The sequence below is a fragment of the Ambystoma mexicanum genome, chromosome 2q, assembly GCF_040938575.1.
Source record: "Ambystoma mexicanum isolate Mex_15411 chromosome 2q, UKY_AmexF1_1, whole genome shotgun sequence".
Lineage (NCBI taxonomy): Eukaryota > Metazoa > Chordata > Amphibia > Caudata > Ambystomatidae > Ambystoma > Ambystoma mexicanum.
Genome location: NC_090924.1, coordinates 127,899,332 through 127,918,155, shown reverse-complemented (window position 1 = coordinate 127,918,155; position 18,824 = coordinate 127,899,332). Strand labels below are relative to the sequence as shown.

The following is an 18,824-nucleotide window of genomic DNA, read 5'->3' as shown; positions in this document are numbered from 1 at the left end:
CCATTTCAGAGGACGGAGCGGACCCAACTGTGATCCCAGAGACTCAAATACCCAGCAGTAGGGAAAATAAATCCTCTCTGTGCTCTGCAACATTACATACACAAAATGCAAGCGCGTGCATTTTTTTATTGGCCCCATATACAGAATACATGTGAGGATGCTTGCCTTCCCAGTGTATTTCTCAAGCTCTTGAGAGCATATGCTATTTCCATGGGAACGCAAATAAGTTCATACTTTACATTTGTGTGTGACAAAAGGGGAAAAAAACTATTTTGTGTAAAATGCCAGCAGAGAGTGTTTCTGCCCGGTCTCGAACCGGGGACCTTTCGCGCGTGAGGCGAACGTGATAACCACTACACTACAGAAACAGCTGCTTACTCACCTTTGTAGGGACTGGGAGAACAGGTGCAAAGGGCAGTGCAAGTGGACCTGCTTAAAGACTAATCAAATGCCTTGCGCCTGAAGCTCACACAATCCAGCCTAAAACATACGTCCTATCAAGCATGCGCACATATACAAGTATGCCAGCTGAGGGCCTATGCAGCGTACAGAGGGAAGGACATATTTCCACTTTGAGATCGGACGGCCAAAACTCACAAGCAAATCAAGGAATGTTACTGAGAGCTAACAGAGAACACAAAGTGCTTGTCGCAAGGACATGGCACGCAAAGAGGTTCAGGAAGTGAATTGTTCATCGACTACTGCTTACCGAGAAAACCAGAGAGTCTGTCCAATGAAAATAACATTGAAAAAACAAAAAATAGGAGCTCAAGTTAACCACCTTGATTGGGACCTCTCGCACCCAAAGCGAGAATCATACCCCTAGACCAACGAGCCACGGTCCTTTGAGCATTTGACGGAATTGTCCTCAGCGTTTGCACCCCCCTTAGGATTCGAGGTAAAGAATGCCTATTCCTGAAGTTTGTTCCTGCCGCTGAAAGCCTTGTCGGTGTATGAGCCAAATGAATGCCCCAGTCGGCACGCTCTGACTGTCTTCACAGGTCTCCTCCTCATCCCGAAGGTTGGTGGCCCATTGACATCAGGGTGGAAGGTGCTTGCGATACACTGTTCCTTCCTTCCTTCCTTCCTTCCTTCCTTTATTCCTCTTATGCTGTTTATGTAATAAGAGGGGACGATACACAGAAGAGAGAAAGTGGCCCAACACACTAGACTAGCAGTCTTCTGATCAATCTGCAGCTGGCAAGGTGGGGGAGAGCCTTTATTTTGCACCTGCTGGGATCTGCATTGGCAGAAGCTCTGAGGGCTGGGCCTTTCCTTTTGCCTGTAAAAACAAAAAGCAGCCCTCCTCCCTCCAGCCCTGAGAGCATGGGCGTGACACTGGAAAAAGCAGCATCTCCCCTTTGGTAAAGATGACCATTGCACAGCTGCTCACTCAGAGCTCGATCGTGCTCGATCAGGCGAGATATATTTAGGTCACCAGCAAAGTCTGTTCTCTTTTCTTGCGTAGGGTGAGCATTCACAGAGCCCAGCTTCGTTGACAAGAGTGCAAAAGGTGTATACTAAAAGCTTTCTGCTTTACTTGAGCGCCATGGCCGTTATTATATTTTGGCTGCTCCAAGCAATCTCTGTCCAGCCGATGCAAATTTCCAGCTCAAATTTTCCCAGCACTCAAAAAGTCCCTCCTCCCGCCAGCTCTGCTTTCAGGAAGTTCAGCAGAAGCAGTCCAACTTCTGTTCCCACTTCAGAGGAAAAGCTTTCTCGGGCCAGAGAAAGCCAGGGAATCACTGTACCGGCAAGTGCATTTCTTACAACTGGTAATCCCTCAGAACACAGAAATGAAGAAGCTGTATATGAAAATGTATTATTTCTTTGGTACACTAACCTATGTAACTAATATGGACCATTTCAGAGGACGGAGCGGACCCAACTGTGATCCCAGAGACCCAAATACCCAGCAGTAGGGAAAATAAATCCTCTCTGTGCTCTGCAACATTACATACACAAAATGCAAGCGCGTGCATTTTTTTATTGGCCCCATATACAGAATACATGTGAGGATGCTTGCCTTCCCAGTGTATTTCTCAAGCTCTTGAGAGCATATGCTATTTCCATGGGAACGCAAATAAGTTCATACTTTACATTTGTGTGTGACAAAAGGGGAAAAAAACTATTTTGTGTAAAATGCCAGCAGAGAGTGTTTCTGCCCGGTCTCGAACCGGGGACCTTTCGCGTGTGAGGCGAACGTGATAACCACTACACTACAGAAACAGCTGCTTGCTCACCTTTGTAGGGACTGGGAGAACAGGTGCAAAGGGCAGTGCAAGTGGACCTGCTTAAAGACTAATCAAATGCCTTGCGCCTGAAGCTCACACAATCCAGCCTAAAACATACGTCCTATCAAGCATGCGCACATATACAAGTATGCCAGCTGAGGGCCTATGCAGCGTACAGAGGGAAGGACATATTTCCACTTTGAGATCGGACGGCCAAAACTCACAAGCAAATCAAGGAATGTTACTGAGAGCTAACAGAGAACACAAAGTGCTTGTCGCAAGGACATGGCACGCAAAGAGGTTCAGGAAGTGAATTGTTCATCGACTACTGCTTACCGAGAAAACCAGAGAGTCTGTCCAATGAAAATAACATTGAAAAAACAAAAAAAAGGAGCTCAAGTTAACCACCTTGATTGGGCTCGTACGGGATTTGAACCCGGGACCTCTCGCACCCAAAGCGAGAATCATACCCCTAGACCAACGAGCCACGGTCCTTTGAGCATTTGACGGAATTGTCCTCAGCGTTTGCACCCCCCTTAGGATTCGAGGCCAAGAATGCCTATTCCTGAAGTTTGTTCCTGCCGCTGAAAGCCTTGTCGGTGTATGAGCCAAATGAATGCCCCAGTCGGCACGCTCTGACTGTCTTCACAGGTCTCCTCCTCATCCCGAAGGTTGGTGGCCCATTGACATCAGGGTGGAAGGTGCTTGCGATACACTGTTCCTTCCTTCCTTTATTCCTCTTATGCTGTTTATGTAATAAGAGGGGACGATACACAGAAGAGAGAAAGTGGCCCAACACACTAGACTAGCAGTCTTCTGATCAATCTGCAGCTGGCAAGGTGGGGGAGAGCCTTTATTTTGCACCTGCTGGGATCTGCATTGGCAGAAGCTCTGAGGGCTGGGCCTTTCCTTTTGCCTGTAAAAACAAAAAGCAGCCCTCCTCCCTCCAGCCCTGAGAGCATGGGCGTGACACTGGAAAAAGCAGCATCTCCCCTTTGGTAAAGATGACCATTGCACAGCTGCTCACTCAGAGCTCGATCGTGCTCGATCAGGCGAGATATATTTAGGTCACCAGCAAAGTCTGTTCTCTTTTCTTGCGTAGGGTGAGCATTCAAAGAGCCCAGCTTCGTTGACAAGAGTGCAAAAGGTGTATACTAAAAGCTTTCTGCTTTACTTGAGCGCCATGGCCGTTATTATATTTTGGCTGCTCCAAGCAATCTCTGTCCAGCCGATGCAAATTTCCAGCTCAAATTTTCCCAGCACTCAAAAAGTCCCTCCTCCCGCCAGCTCTGCTTTCAGGAAGTTCAGCAGAAGCAGTCCAACTTCTGTTCCCACTTCAGAGGAAAAGCTTTCTCGGGCCAGAGAAAGCCAGGGAATCACTGTACCGGCAAGTGCATTTCTTACAACTGGTAATCCCTCAGAACACAGAAATGAAGAAGCTGTATATGAAAATGTATTATTTCTTTGGTACACTAACCTATGTAACTAATATGGACCATTTCAGAGGACGGAGCGGACCCAACTGTGATCCCAGAGACCCAAATACCCAGCAGTAGGGAAAATAAATCCTCTCTGTGCTCTGCAACATTACATACACAAAATGCAAGCGCGTGCATTTTTTTATTGGCCCCATATACAGAATACATGTGAGGATGCTTGCCTTCCCAGTGTATTTCTCAAGCTCTTGAGAGCATATGCTATTTCCATGAGAACGCAAATAAGTTCATACTTTACATTTGTGTGTGACAAAAGGGGAAAAAAACTATTTTGTGTAAAATGCCAGCAGAGAGTGTTTCTGCCCGGTCTCGAACCGGGGACCTTTCGCGTGTGAGGCGAACGTGATAACCACTACACTACAGAAACAGCTGCTTGCTCACCTTTGTAGGGACTGGGAGAACAGGTGCAAAGGGCAGTGCAAGTGGACCTGCTTAAAGACTAATCAAATGCCTTGCGCCTGAAGCTCACACAATCCAGCCTAAAACATACGTCCTATCAAGCATGCGCACATATACAAGTATGCCAGCTGAGGGCCTATGCAGCGTACAGAGGGAAGGACATATTTCCACTTTGAGATCGGACGGCCAAAACTCACAAGCAAATCAAGGAATGTTACTGAGAGCTAACAGAGAACACAAAGTGCTTGTCGCAAGGACATGGCACGCAAAGAGGTTCAGGAAGTGAATTGTTCATCGACTACTGCTTACCGAGAAAACCAGAGAGTCTGTCCAATGAAAATAACATTGAAAAAACAAAAAAAAGGAGCTCAAGTTAACCACCTTGATTGGGCTCGTCCGGGATTTGAACCCGTGACCTCTCGCACCCAAAGCGAGAATCATACCCCTAGACCAACGAGCCACGGTCCTTTGAGCATTTGACGGAATTGTCCTCAGCGTTTGCACCCCCCTTAGGATTCGAGGCCAAGAATGCCTATTCCTGAAGTTTGTTCCTGCCGCTGAAAGCCTTGTCGGTGTATGAGCCAAATGAATGCCCCAGTCGGCACGCTCTGACTGTCTTCACAGGTCTCCTCCTCATCCCGAAGGTTGGTGGCCCATTGACATCAGGGTGGAAGGTGCTTGCGATACACTGTTCCTTCCTTCCTTCCTTCCTTCCTTCCTTCCTTTATTCCTCTTATGCTGTTTATGTAATAAGAGGGGACGATACACAGAAGAGAGAAAGTGGCCCAACACACTAGACTAGCAGTCTTCTGATCAATCTGCAGCTGGCAAGGTGGGGGAGAGCCTTTATTTTGCACCTGCTGGGATCTGCATTGGCAGAAGCTCTGAGGGCTGGGCCTTTCCTTTTGCCTGTAAAAACAAAAAGCAGCCCTCCTCCCTCCAGCCCTGAGAGCATGGGCGTGACACTGGAAAAAGCAGCATCTCCCCTTTGGTAAAGATGACCATTGCACAGCTGCTCACTCAGAGCTCGATCGTGCTCGATCAGGCGAGATATATTTAGGTCACCAGCAAAGTCTGTTCTCTTTTCTTGCGTAGGGTGAGCATTCACAGAGCCCAGCTTCGTTGACAAGAGTGCAAAAGGTGTATACTAAAAGCTTTCTGCTTTACTTGAGCGCCATGGCCGTTATTATATTTTGGCTGCTCCAAGCAATCTCTGTCCAGCCGATGCAAATTTCCAGCTCAAATTTTCCCAGCACTCAAAAAGTCCCTCCTCCCGCCAGCTCTGCTTTCAGGAAGTTCAGCAGAAGCAGTCCAACTTCTGTTCCCACTTCAGAGGAAAAGCTTTCTCGGGCCAGAGAAAGCCAGGGAATCACTGTACCGGCAAGTGCATTTCTTACAACTGGTAATCCCTCAGAACACAGAAATGAAGAAGCTGTATATGAAAATGTATTATTTCTTTGGTACACTAACCTATGTAACTAATATGGACCATTTCAGAGGACGGAGCGGACCCAACTGTGATCCCAGAGACCCAAATACCCAGCAGTAGGGAAAATAAATCCTCTCTGTGCTCTGCAACATTACATACACAAAATGCAAGCGCGTGCATTTTTTTATTGGCCCCATATACAGAATACATGTGAGGATGCTTGCCTTCCCAGTGTATTTCTCAAGCTCTTGAGAGCATATGCTATTTCCATGGGAACGCAAATAAGTTCATACTTTACATTTGTGTGTGACAAAAGGGGAAAAAAACTATTTTGTGTAAAATGCCAGCAGAGAGTGTTTCTGCCCGGTCTCGAACCGGGGACCTTTCGCGTGTGAGGCGAACGTGATAACCACTACACTACAGAAACAGCTGCTTGCTCACCTTTGTAGGGACTGGGAGAACAGGTGCAAAGGGCAGTGCAAGTGGACCTGCTTAAAGACTAATCAAATGCCTTGCGCCTGAAGCTCACACAATCCAGCCTAAAACATACGTCCTATCAAGCATGCGCACATATACAAGTATGCCAGCTGAGGGCCTATGCAGCGTACAGAGGGAAGGACATATTTCCACTTTGAGATCGGACGGCCAAAACTCACAAGCAAATCAAGGAATGTTACTGAGAGCTAACAGAGAACACAAAGTGCTTGTCGCAAGGACATGGCACGCAAAGAGGTTCAGGAAGTGAATTGTTCATCGACTACTGCTTACCGAGAAAACCAGAGAGTCTGTCCAATGAAAATAACATTGAAAAAACAAAAAAAAGGAGCTCAAGTTAACCACCTTGATTGGGCTCGTACGGGATTTGAACCCGGGACCTCTCGCACCCAAAGCGAGAATCATACCCCTAGACCAACGAGCCACAGTCCTTTGAGCATTTGACGGAATTGTCCTCAGCGTTTGCACCCCCCTTAGGATTCGAGGCCAAGAATGCCTATTCCTGAAGTTTGTTCCTGCCGCTGAAAGCCTTGTCGGTGTATGAGCCAAATGAATGCCCCAGTCGGCACGCTCTGACTGTCTTCACAGGTCTCCTCCTCATCCCGAAGGTTGGTGGCCCATTGACATCAGGGTGGAAGGTGCTTGCGATACACTGTTCCTTCCTTCCTTTATTCCTCTTATGCTGTTTATGTAATAAGAGGGGACGATACACAGAAGAGAGAAAGTGGCCCAACACACTAGACTAGCAGTCTTCTGATCAATCTGCAGCTGGCAAGGTGGGGGAGAGCCTTTATTTTGCACCTGCTGGGATCTGCATTGGCAGAAGCTCTGAGGGCTGGGCCTTTCCTTTTGCCTGTAAAAACAAAAAGCAGCCCTCCTCCCTCCAGCCCTGAGAGCATGGGCGTGACACTGGAAAAAGCAGCATCTCCCCTTTGGTAAAGATGACCATTGCACAGCTGCTCACTCAGAGCTCGATCGTGCTCGATCAGGCGAGATATATTTAGGTCACCAGCAAAGTCTGTTCTCTTTTCTTGCGTAGGGTGAGCATTCACAGAGCCCAGCTTCGTTGACAAGAGTGCAAAAGGTGTATACTAAAAGCTTTCTGCTTTACTTGAGCGCCATGGCCGTTATTATATTTTGGCTGCTCCAAGCAATCTCTGTCCAGCCGATGCAAATTTCCAGCTCAAATTTTCCCAGCACTCAAAAAGTCCCTCCTCCCGCCAGCTCTGCTTTCAGGAAGTTCAGCAGAAGCAGTCCAACTTCTGTTCCCACTTCAGAGGAAAAGCTTTCTCGGGCCAGAGAAAGCCAGGGAATCACTGTACCGGCAAGTGCATTTCTTACAACTGGTAATCCCTCAGAACACAGAAATGAAGAAGCTGTATATGAAAATGTATTATTTCTTTGGTACACTAACCTATGTAACTAATATGGACCATTTCAGAGGACGGAGCGGACCCAACTGTGATCCCAGAGACCCAAATACCCAGCAGTAGGGAAAATAAATCCTCTCTGTGCTCTGCAACATTACATACACAAAATGCAAGCGCGTGCATTTTTTTATTGGCCCCATATACAGAATACATGTGAGGATGCTTGCCTTCCCAGTGTATTTCTCAAGCTCTTGAGAGCATATGCTATTTCCATGGGAACGCAAATAAGTTCATACTTTACATTTGTGTGTGACAAAAGGGGAAAAAAACTATTTTGTGTAAAATGCCAGCAGAGAGTGTTTCTGCCCGGTCTCGAACCGGGGACCTTTATAACCACTACACTACAGAAACAGCTGCTTGCTCACCTTTGTAGGGACTGGGAGAACAGGTGCAAAGGGCAGTGCAAGTGGACCTGCTTAAAGACTAATCAAATGCCTTGCGCCTGAAGCTCACACAATCCAGCCTAAAACATACGTCCTATCAAGCATGCGCACATATACAAGTATGCCAGCTGAGGGCCTATGCAGCGTACAGAGGGAAGGACATATTTCCACTTTGAGATCGGACGGCCAAAACTCACAAGCAAATCAAGGAATGTTACTGAGAGCTAACAGAGAACACAAAGTGCTTGTCGCAAGGACATGGCACGCAAAGAGGTTCAGGAAGTGAATTGTTCATCGACTACTGCTTACCGAGAAAACCAGAGAGTCTGTCCAATGAAAATAACATTGAAAAAACAAAAAAAAGGAGCTCAAGTTAACCACCTTGATTGGGCTCGTACGGGACCTCTCGCACCCAAAGCGAGAATCATACCCCTAGACCAACGAGCCACGGTCCTTTGAGCATTTGACGGAATTGTCCTCAGCGTTTGCACCCCCCTTAGGATTCGAGGCCAAGAATGCCTATTCCTGAAGTTTGTTCCTGCCGCTGAAAGCCTTGTCGGTGTATGAGCCAAATGAATGCCCCAGTCGGCACGCTCTGACTGTCTTCACAGGTCTCCTCCTCATCCCGAAGGTTGGTGGCCCATTGACATCAGGGTGGAAGGTGCTTGCGATACACTGTTCCTTCCTTCCTTCCTTCCTTCCTTTATTCCTCTTATGCTGTTTATGTAATAAGAGGGGACGATACACAGAAGAGAGAAAGTGGCCCAACACACTAGACTAGCAGTCTTCTGATCAATCTGCAGCTGGCAAGGTGGGGGAGAGCCTTTATTTTGCACCTGCTGGGATCTGCATTGGCAGAAGCTCTGAGGGCTGGGCCTTTCCTTTTGCCTGTAAAAACAAAAAGCAGCCCTCCTCCCTCCAGCCCTGAGAGCATGGGCGTGACACTGGAAAAAGCAGCATCTCCCCTTTGGTAAAGATGACCATTGCACAGCTGCTCACTCAGAGCTCGATCGTGCTCGATCAGGCCAGATATATTTAGGTCACCAGCAAAGTCTGTTCTCTTTTCTTGCGTAGGGTGAGCATTCACAGAACCCAGCTTCGTTGACAAGAGTGCAAAAGGTGTATACTAAAAGCTTTCTGCTTTACTTGAGCGCCATGGCCGTTATTATATTTTGGCTGCTCCAAGCAATCTCTGTCCAGCCGATGCAAATTTCCAGCTCAAATTTTCCCAGCACTCAAAAAGTCCCTCCTCCCGCCAGCTCTGCTTTCAGGAAGTTCAGCAGAAGCAGTCCAACTTCTGTTCCCACTTCAGAGGAAAAGCTTTCTCGGGCCAGAGAAAGCCAGGGAATCACTGTACCGGCAAGTGCATTTCTTACAACTGGTAATCCCTCAGAACACAGAAATGAAGAAGCTGTATATGAAAATGTATTATTTCTTTGGTACACTAACCTATGTAACTAATATGGACCATTTCAGAGGACGGAGCGGACCCAACTGTGATCCCAGAGACTCAAATACCCAGCAGTAGGGAAAATAAATCCTCTCTGTGCTCTGCAACATTACATACACAAAATGCAAGCGCGTGCATTTTTTTATTGGCCCCATATACAGAATACATGTGAGGATGCTTGCCTTCCCAGTGTATTTCTCAAGCTCTTGAGAGCATATGCTATTTCCATGGGAACGCAAATAAGTTCATACTTTACATTTGTGTGTGACAAAAGGGGAAAAAAACTATTTTGTGTAAAATGCCAGCAGAGAGTGTTTCTGCCCGGTCTCGAACCGGGGACCTTTCGCGTGTGAGGCGAACGTGATAACCACTACACTACAGAAACAGCTGCTTACTCACCTTTGTAGGGACTGGGAGAACAGGTGCAAAGGGCAGTGCAAGTGGACCTGCTTAAAGACTAATCAAATGCCTTGCGCCTGAAGCTCACACAATCCAGCCTAAAACATACGTCCTATCAAGCATGCGCACATATACAAGTATGCCAGCTGAGGGCCTATGCAGCGTACAGAGGGAAGGACATATTTCCACTTTGAGATCGGACGGCCAAAACTCACAAGCAAATCAAGGAATGTTACTGAGAGCTAACAGAGAACACAAAGTGCTTGTCGCAAGGACATGGCACGCAAAGAGGTTCAGGAAGTGAATTGTTCATCGACTACTGCTTACCGAGAAAACCAGAGAGTCTGTCCAATGAAAATAACATTGAAAAAACAAAAAATAGGAGCTCAAGTTAACCACCTTGATTGGGACCTCTCGCACCCAAAGCGAGAATCATACCCCTAGACCAACGAGCCACGGTCCTTTGAGCATTTGACGGAATTGTCCTCAGCGTTTGCACCCCCCTTAGGATTCGAGGTAAAGAATGCCTATTCCTGAAGTTTGTTCCTGCCGCTGAAAGCCTTGTCGGTGTATGAGCCAAATGAATGCCCCAGTCGGCACGCTCTGACTGTCTTCACAGGTCTCCTCCTCATCCCGAAGGTTGGTGGCCCATTGACATCAGGGTGGAAGGTGCTTGCGATACACTGTTCCTTCCTTCCTTCCTTCCTTCCTTTATTCCTCTTATGCTGTTTATGTAATAAGAGGGGACGATACACAGAAGAGAGAAAGTGGCCCAACACACTAGACTAGCAGTCTTCTGATCAATCTGCAGCTGGCAAGGTGGGGGAGAGCCTTTATTTTGCACCTGCTGGGATCTGCATTGGCAGAAGCTCTGAGGGCTGGGCCTTTCCTTTTGCCTGTAAAAACAAAAAGCAGCCCTCCTCCCTCCAGCCCTGAGAGCATGGGCGTGACACTGGAAAAAGCAGCATCTCCCCTTTGGTAAAGATGACCATTGCACAGCTGCTCACTCAGAGCTCGATCGTGCTCGATCAGGCGAGATATATTTAGGTCACCAGCAAAGTCTGTTCTCTTTTCTTGCGTAGGGTGAGCATTCACAGAGCCCAGCTTCGTTGACAAGAGTGCAAAAGGTGTATACTAAAAGCTTTCTGCTTTACTTGAGCGCCATGGCCGTTATTATATTTTGGCTGCTCCAAGCAATCTCTGTCCAGCCGATGCAAATTTCCAGCTCAAATTTTCCCAGCACTCAAAAAGTCCCTCCTCCCGCCAGCTCTGCTTTCAGGAAGTTCAGCAGAAGCAGTCCAACTTCTGTTCCCACTTCAGAGGAAAAGCTTTCTCGGGCCAGAGAAAGCCAGGGAATCACTGTACCGGCAAGTGCATTTCTTACAACTGGTAATCCCTCAGAACACAGAAATGAAGAAGCTGTATATGAAAATGTATTATTTCTTTGGTACACTAACCTATGTAACTAATATGGACCATTTCAGAGGACGGAGCGGACCCAACTGTGATCCCAGAGACCCAAATACCCAGCAGTAGGGAAAATAAATCCTCTCTGTGCTCTGCAACATTACATACACAAAATGCAAGCGCGTGCATTTTTTTATTGGCCCCATATACAGAATACATGTGAGGATGCTTGCCTTCCCAGTGTATTTCTCAAGCTCTTGAGAGCATATGCTATTTCCATGGGAACGCAAATAAGTTCATACTTTACATTTGTGTGTGACAAAAGGGGAAAAAAACTATTTTGTGTAAAATGCCAGCAGAGAGTGTTTCTGCCCGGTCTCGAACCGGGGACCTTTCGCGTGTGAGGCGAACGTGATAACCACTACACTACAGAAACAGCTGCTTGCTCACCTTTGTAGGGACTGGGAGAACAGGTGCAAAGGGCAGTGCAAGTGGACCTGCTTAAAGACTAATCAAATGCCTTGCGCCTGAAGCTCACACAATCCAGCCTAAAACATACGTCCTATCAAGCATGCGCACATATACAAGTATGCCAGCTGAGGGCCTATGCAGCGTACAGAGGGAAGGACATATTTCCACTTTGAGATCGGACGGCCAAAACTCACAAGCAAATCAAGGAATGTTACTGAGAGCTAACAGAGAACACAAAGTGCTTGTCGCAAGGACATGGCACGCAAAGAGGTTCAGGAAGTGAATTGTTCATCGACTACTGCTTACCGAGAAAACCAGAGAGTCTGTCCAATGAAAATAACATTGAAAAAACAAAAAAAAGGAGCTCAAGTTAACCACCTTGATTGGGCTCGTACGGGATTTGAACCCGGGACTTCTCGCACCCAAAGCGAGAATCATACCCCTAGACCAACGAGCCACAGTCCTTTGAGCATTTGACGGAATTGTCCTCAGCGTTTGCACCCCCCTTAGGATTCGAGGCCAAGAATGCCTATTCCTGAAGTTTGTTCCTGCCGCTGAAAGCCTTGTCGGTGTATGAGCCAAATGAATGCCCCAGTCGGCACGCTCTGACTGTCTTCACAGGTCTCCTCCTCATCCCGAAGGTTGGTGGCCCATTGACATCAGGGTGGAAGGTGCTTGCGATACACTGTTCCTTCCTTCCTTTATTCCTCTTATGCTGTTTATGTAATAAGAGGGGACGATACACAGAAGAGAGAAAGTGGCCCAACACACTAGACTAGCAGTCTTCTGATCAATCTGCAGCTGGCAAGGTGGGGGAGAGCCTTTATTTTGCACCTGCTGGGATCTGCATTGGCAGAAGCTCTGAGGGCTGGGCCTTTCCTTTTGCCTGTAAAAACAAAAAGCAGCCCTCCTCCCTCCAGCCCTGAGAGCATGGGCGTGACACTGGAAAAAGCAGCATCTCCCCTTTGGTAAAGATGACCATTGCACAGCTGCTCACTCAGAGCTCGATCGTGCTCGATCAGGCGAGATATATTTAGGTCACCAGCAAAGTCTGTTCTCTTTTCTTGCGTAGGGTGAGCATTCACAGAGCCCAGCTTCGTTGACAAGAGTGCAAAAGGTGTATACTAAAAGCTTTCTGCTTTACTTGAGCGCCATGGCCGTTATTATATTTTGGCTGCTCCAAGCAATCTCTGTCCAGCCGATGCAAATTTCCAGCTCAAATTTTCCCAGCACTCAAAAAGTCTCTCCTCCCGCCAGCTCTGCTTTCAGGAAGTTCAGCAGAAGCAGTCCAACTTCTGTTCCCACTTCAGAGGAAAAGCTTTCTCGGGCCAGAGAAAGCCAGGGAATCACTGTACCGGCAAGTGCATTTCTTACAACTGGTAATCCCTCAGAACACAGAAATGAAGAAGCTGTATATGAAAATGTATTATTTCTTTGGTACACTAACCTATGTAACTAATATGGACCATTTCAGAGGACGGAGCGGACCCAACTGTGATCCCAGAGACCCAAATACCCAGCAGTAGGGAAAATAAATCCTCTCTGTGCTCTGCAACATTACATACACAAAATGCAAGCGCGTGCATTTTTTTATTGGCCCCATATACAGAATACATGTGAGGATGCTTGCCTTCCCAGTGTATTTCTCAAGCTCTTGAGAGCATATGCTATTTCCATGGGAACGCAAATAAGTTCATACTTTACATTTGTGTGTGACAAAAGGGGAAAAAAACTATTTTGTGTAAAATGCCAGCAGAGAGTGTTTCTGCCCGGTCTCGAACCGGGGACCTTTATAACCACTACACTACAGAAACAGCTGCTTGCTCACCTTTGTAGGGACTGGGAGAACAGGTGCAAAGGGCAGTGCAAGTGGACCTGCTTAAAGACTAATCAAATGCCTTGCGCCTGAAGCTCACACAATCCAGCCTAAAACATACGTCCTATCAAGCATGCGCACATATACAAGTATGCCAGCTGAGGGCCTATGCAGCGTACAGAGGGAAGGACATATTTCCACTTTGAGATCGGACGGCCAAAACTCACAAGCAAATCAAGGAATGTTACTGAGAGCTAACAGAGAACACAAAGTGCTTGTCGCAAGGACATGGCACGCAAAGAGGTTCAGGAAGTGAATTGTTCATCGACTACTGCTTACCGAGAAAACCAGAGAGTCTGTCCAATGAAAATAACATTGAAAAAACAAAAAAAAGGAGCTCAAGTTAACCACCTTGATTGGGCTCGTACGGGACCTCTCGCACCCAAAGCGAGAATCATACCCCTAGACCAACGAGCCACGGTCCTTTGAGCATTTGACGGAATTGTCCTCAGCGTTTGCACCCCCCTTAGGATTCGAGGCCAAGAATGCCTATTCCTGAAGTTTGTTCCTGCCGCTGAAAGCCTTGTCGGTGTATGAGCCAAATGAATGCCCCAGTCGGCACGCTCTGACTGTCTTCACAGGTCTCCTCCTCATCCCGAAGGTTGGTGGCCCATTGACATCAGGGTGGAAGGTGCTTGCGATACACTGTTCCTTCCTTCCTTCCTTCCTTCCTTTATTCCTCTTATGCTGTTTATGTAATAAGAGGGGACGATACACAGAAGAGAGAAAGTGGCCCAACACACTAGACTAGCAGTCTTCTGATCAATCTGCAGCTGGCAAGGTGGGGGAGAGCCTTTATTTTGCACCTGCTGGGATCTGCATTGGCAGAGGCTCTGAGGGCTGGGCCTTTCCTTTTGCCTGTAAAAACAAAAAGCAGCCCTCCTCCCTCCAGCCCTGAGAGCATGGGCGTGACACTGGAAAAAGCAGCATCTCCCCTTTGGTAAAGATGACCATTGCACAGCTGCTCACTCAGAGCTCGATCGTGCTCGATCAGGCCAGATATATTTAGGTCACCAGCAAAGTCTGTTCTCTTTTCTTGCGTAGGGTGAGCATTCACAGAACCCAGCTTCGTTGACAAGAGTGCAAAAGGTGTATACTAAAAGCTTTCTGCTTTACTTGAGCGCCATGGCCGTTATTATATTTTGGCTGCTCCAAGCAATCTCTGTCCAGCCGATGCAAATTTCCAGCTCAAATTTTCCCAGCACTCAAAAAGTCCCTCCTCCCGCCAGCTCTGCTTTCAGGAAGTTCAGCAGAAGCAGTCCAACTTCTGTTCCCACTTCAGAGGAAAAGCTTTCTCGGGCCAGAGAAAGCCAGGGAATCACTGCACCGGCAAGTGCATTTCTTACAACTGGTAATCCCTCAGAACACAGAAATGAAGAAGCTGTATATGAAAATGTATTATTTCTTTGGTACACTAACCTATGTAACTAATATGGACCATTTCAGAGGACGGAGCGGACCCAACTGTGATCCCAGAGACTCAAATACCCAGCAGTAGGGAAAATAAATCCTCTCTGTGCTCTGCAACATTACATACACAAAATGCAAGCGCGTGCATTTTTTTATTGGCCCCATATACAGAATACATGTGAGGATGCTTGCCTTCCCAGTGTATTTCTCAAGCTCTTGAGAGCATATGCTATTTCCATGGGAACGCAAATAAGTTCATACTTTACATTTGTGTGTGACAAAAGGGGAAAAAAACTATTTTGTGTAAAATGCCAGCAGAGAGTGTTTCTGCCCGGTCTCGAACCGGGGACCTTTCGCGCGTGAGGCGAACGTGATAACCACTACACTACAGAAACAGCTGCTTACTCACCTTTGTAGGGACTGGGAGAACAGGTGCAAAGGGCAGTGCAAGTGGACCTGCTTAAAGACTAATCAAATGCCTTGCGCCTGAAGCTCACACAATCCAGCCTAAAACATACGTCCTATCAAGCATGCGCACATATACAAGTATGCCAGCTGAGGGCCTATGCAGCGTACAGAGGGAAGGACATATTTCCACTTTGAGATCGGACGGCCAAAACTCACAAGCAAATCAAGGAATGTTACTGAGAGCTAACAGAGAACACAAAGTGCTTGTCGCAAGGACATGGCACGCAAAGAGGTTCAGGAAGTGAATTGTTCATCGACTACTGCTTACCGAGAAAACCAGAGAGTCTGTCCAATGAAAATAACATTGAAAAAACAAAAAATAGGAGCTCAAGTTAACCACCTTGATTGGGACCTCTCGCACCCAAAGCGAGAATCATACCCCTAGACCAACGAGCCACGGTCCTTTGAGCATTTGACGGAATTGTCCTCAGCGTTTGCACCCCCCTTAGGATTCGAGGTAAAGAATGCCTATTCCTGAAGTTTGTTCCTGCCGCTGAAAGCCTTGTCGGTGTATGAGCCAAATGAATGCCCCAGTCGGCACGCTCTGACTGTCTTCACAGGTCTCCTCCTCATCCCGAAGGTTGGTGGCCCATTGACATCAGGGTGGAAGGTGCTTGCGATACACTGTTCCTTCCTTCCTTCCTTCCTTCCTTCCTTTATTCCTCTTATGCTGTTTATGTAATAAGAGGGGACGATACACAGAAGAGAGAAAGTGGCCCAACACACTAGACTAGCAGTCTTCTGATCAATCTGCAGCTGGCAAGGTGGGGGAGAGCCTTTATTTTGCACCTGCTGGGATCTGCATTGGCAGAAGCTCTGAGGGCTGGGCCTTTCCTTTTGCCTGTAAAAACAAAAAGCAGCCCTCCTCCCTCCAGCCCTGAGAGCATGGGCGTGACACTGGAAAAAGCAGCATCTCCCCTTTGGTAAAGATGACCATTGCACAGCTGCTCACTCAGAGCTCGATCGTGCTCGATCAGGCGAGATATATTTAGGTCACCAGCAAAGTCTGTTCTCTTTTCTTGCGTAGGGTGAGCATTCACAGAGCCCAGCTTCGTTGACAAGAGTGCAAAAGGTGTATACTAAAAGCTTTCTGCTTTACTTGAGCGCCATGGCCGTTATTATATTTTGGCTGCTCCAAGCAATCTCTGTCCAGCCGATGCAAATTTCCAGCTCAAATTTTCCCAGCACTCAAAAAGTCCCTCCTCCCGCCAGCTCTGCTTTCAGGAAGTTCAGCAGAAGCAGTCCAACTTCTGTTCCCACTTCAGAGGAAAAGCTTTCTCGGGCCAGAGAAAGCCAGGGAATCACTGTACCGGCAAGTGCATTTCTTACAACTGGTAATCCCTCAGAACACAGAAATGAAGAAGCTGTATATGAAAATGTATTATTTCTTTGGTACACTAACCTATGTAACTAATATGGACCATTTCAGAGGACGGAGCGGACCCAACTGTGATCCCAGAGACCCAAATACCCAGCAGTAGGGAAAATAAATCCTCTCTGTGCTCTGCAACATTACATACACAAAATGCAAGCGCGTGCATTTTTTTATTGGCCCCATATACAGAATACATGTGAGGATGCTTGCCTTCCCAGTGTATTTCTCAAGCTCTTGAGAGCATATGCTATTTCCATGGGAACGCAAATAAGTTCATACTTTACATTTGTGTGTGACAAAAGGGGAAAAAAACTATTTTGTGTAAAATGCCAGCAGAGAGTGTTTCTGCCCGGTCTCGAACCGGGGACCTTTCGCGTGTGAGGCGAACGTGATAACCACTACACTACAGAAACAGCTGCTTGCTCACCTTTGTAGGGACTGGGAGAACAGGTGCAAAGGGCAGTGCAAGTGGACCTGCTTAAAGACTAATCAAATGCCTTGCGCCTGAAGCTCACACAATCCAGCCTAAAACATACGTCCTATCAAGCATGCGCACATATACAAGTATGCCAGCTGAGGGCCTATGCAGCGTACAGAGGGAAGGACATATTTCCACTTTGAGATCGGACGGCCAAAACTCACAAGCAAATCAAGGAATGTTACTGAGAGCTAACAGAGAACACAAAGTGCTTGTCGCAAGGACATGGCACGCAAAGAGGTTCAGGAAGTGAATTGTTCATCGACTACTGCTTACCGAGAAAACCAGAGAGTCTGTCCAATGAAAATAACATTGAAAAAACAAAAAAAAGGAGCTCAAGTTAACCACCTTGATTGGGCTCGTACGGGATTTGAACCCGGGACCTCTCGCACCCAAAGCGAGAATCATACCCCTAGACCAACGAGCCACGGTCCTTTGAGCATTTGACGGAATTGTCCTCAGCGTTTGCACCCCCCTTAGGATTCGAGGCCAAGAATGCCTATTCCTGAAGTTTGTTCCTGCCGCTGAAAGCCTTGTCGGTGTATGAGCCAAATGAATGCCCCAGTCGGCACGCTCTGACTGTCTTCACAGGTCTCCTCCTCATCCCGAAGGTTGGTGGCCCATTGACATCAGGGTGGAAGGTGCTTGCGATACACTGTTCCTTCCTTCCTTTATTCCTCTTATGCTGTTTATGTAATAAGAGGGGACGATACACAGAAGAGAGAAAGTGGCCCAACACACTAGACTAGCAGTCTTCTGATCAATCTGCAGCTGGCAAGGTGGGGGAGAGCCTTTATTTTGCACCTGCTGGGATCTGCATTGGCAGAAGCTCTGAGGGCTGGGCCTTTCCTTTTGCCTGTAAAAACAAAAAGCAGCCCTCCTCCCTCCAGCCCTGAGAGCATGGGCGTGACACTGGAAAAAGCAGCATCTCCCCTTTGGTAAAGATGACCATTGCACAGCTGCTCACTCAGAGCTCGATCGTGCTCGATCAGGCGAGATATATTTAGGTCACCAGCAAAGTCTGTTCTCTTTTCTTGCGTAGGGTGAGCATTCACAGAGCCCAGCTTCGTTGACAAGAGTGCAAAAGGTGTATACTAAAAGCTTTCTGCTTTACTTGAGCGCCATGGCCGTTATTATATTTTGGCTGCTCCAAGCAATCTCTGTCCAGCCGATGCAAATTTCCAGCTCAAATTTTCCCAGCACTCAAAAAGTCCCTCCTCCCGCCAGCTCTGCTTTCAGGAAGTTCAGCAGAAGCAGTCCAACTTCTGTTCCCACTTCAGAGGAAAAGCTTTCTCGGGCCAGAGAAAGCCAGGGAATCACTGTACCGGCAAGTGCATTTCTTACAACTGGTAATCCCTCAGAACACAGAAATGAAGAAGCTGTATATGAAAATGTATTATTTCTTTGGTACACTAACCTATGTAACTAATATGGACCATTTCAGAGGACGGAGCGGACCCAACTGTGATCCCAGAGACCCAAATACCCAGCAGTAGGGAAAATAAATCCTCTCTGTGCTCTGCAACATTACATACACAAAATGCAAGCGCGTGCATTTTTTTATTGGCCCCATATACAGAATACATGTGAGGATGCTTGCCTTCCCAGTGTATTTCTCAAGCTC

General features: G+C 47.2%; 12 non-coding genes across 12 annotated transcripts; all 12 read right to left on the bottom strand.

The window, feature by feature from the left end:
* Positions 1-295: 295 nt before the first annotated feature.
* Positions 296-368, bottom strand: TRNAV-CAC (transfer RNA valine (anticodon CAC)). Its single transcript has one exon. It is a non-coding gene; the product is annotated as a tRNA-Val (tRNA).
* A 1,788-nt stretch (positions 369-2,156) lies between these two features.
* TRNAV-CAC (transfer RNA valine (anticodon CAC)) lies at positions 2,157-2,229 on the bottom strand. Its single transcript has one exon. It is a non-coding gene; the product is annotated as a tRNA-Val (tRNA).
* A 420-nt stretch (positions 2,230-2,649) lies between these two features.
* On the bottom strand, positions 2,650-2,721 carry TRNAP-UGG (transfer RNA proline (anticodon UGG)). The gene has a single exon. It is a non-coding gene; the product is annotated as a tRNA-Pro (tRNA).
* A 1,303-nt stretch (positions 2,722-4,024) lies between these two features.
* On the bottom strand, positions 4,025-4,097 carry TRNAV-CAC (transfer RNA valine (anticodon CAC)). Its single transcript has one exon. It is a non-coding gene; the product is annotated as a tRNA-Val (tRNA).
* A 420-nt stretch (positions 4,098-4,517) lies between these two features.
* Positions 4,518-4,589, bottom strand: TRNAP-UGG (transfer RNA proline (anticodon UGG)). Its single transcript has one exon. It is a non-coding gene; the product is annotated as a tRNA-Pro (tRNA).
* A 1,323-nt stretch (positions 4,590-5,912) lies between these two features.
* Positions 5,913-5,985, bottom strand: TRNAV-CAC (transfer RNA valine (anticodon CAC)). Its single transcript has one exon. It is a non-coding gene; the product is annotated as a tRNA-Val (tRNA).
* Positions 5,986-6,405: 420 nt separating this feature from the next.
* On the bottom strand, positions 6,406-6,477 carry TRNAP-UGG (transfer RNA proline (anticodon UGG)). The gene has a single exon. It is a non-coding gene; the product is annotated as a tRNA-Pro (tRNA).
* A 3,151-nt stretch (positions 6,478-9,628) lies between these two features.
* Positions 9,629-9,701, bottom strand: TRNAV-CAC (transfer RNA valine (anticodon CAC)). Its single transcript has one exon. It is a non-coding gene; the product is annotated as a tRNA-Val (tRNA).
* Positions 9,702-11,485: 1,784 nt separating this feature from the next.
* On the bottom strand, positions 11,486-11,558 carry TRNAV-CAC (transfer RNA valine (anticodon CAC)). The gene has a single exon. It is a non-coding gene; the product is annotated as a tRNA-Val (tRNA).
* Positions 11,559-15,201: 3,643 nt separating this feature from the next.
* Positions 15,202-15,274, bottom strand: TRNAV-CAC (transfer RNA valine (anticodon CAC)). The gene has a single exon. It is a non-coding gene; the product is annotated as a tRNA-Val (tRNA).
* A 1,788-nt stretch (positions 15,275-17,062) lies between these two features.
* Positions 17,063-17,135, bottom strand: TRNAV-CAC (transfer RNA valine (anticodon CAC)). The gene has a single exon. It is a non-coding gene; the product is annotated as a tRNA-Val (tRNA).
* Positions 17,136-17,555: 420 nt separating this feature from the next.
* On the bottom strand, positions 17,556-17,627 carry TRNAP-UGG (transfer RNA proline (anticodon UGG)). Its single transcript has one exon. It is a non-coding gene; the product is annotated as a tRNA-Pro (tRNA).
* Between the last annotated feature and the right edge of the window lie 1,197 nt (positions 17,628-18,824).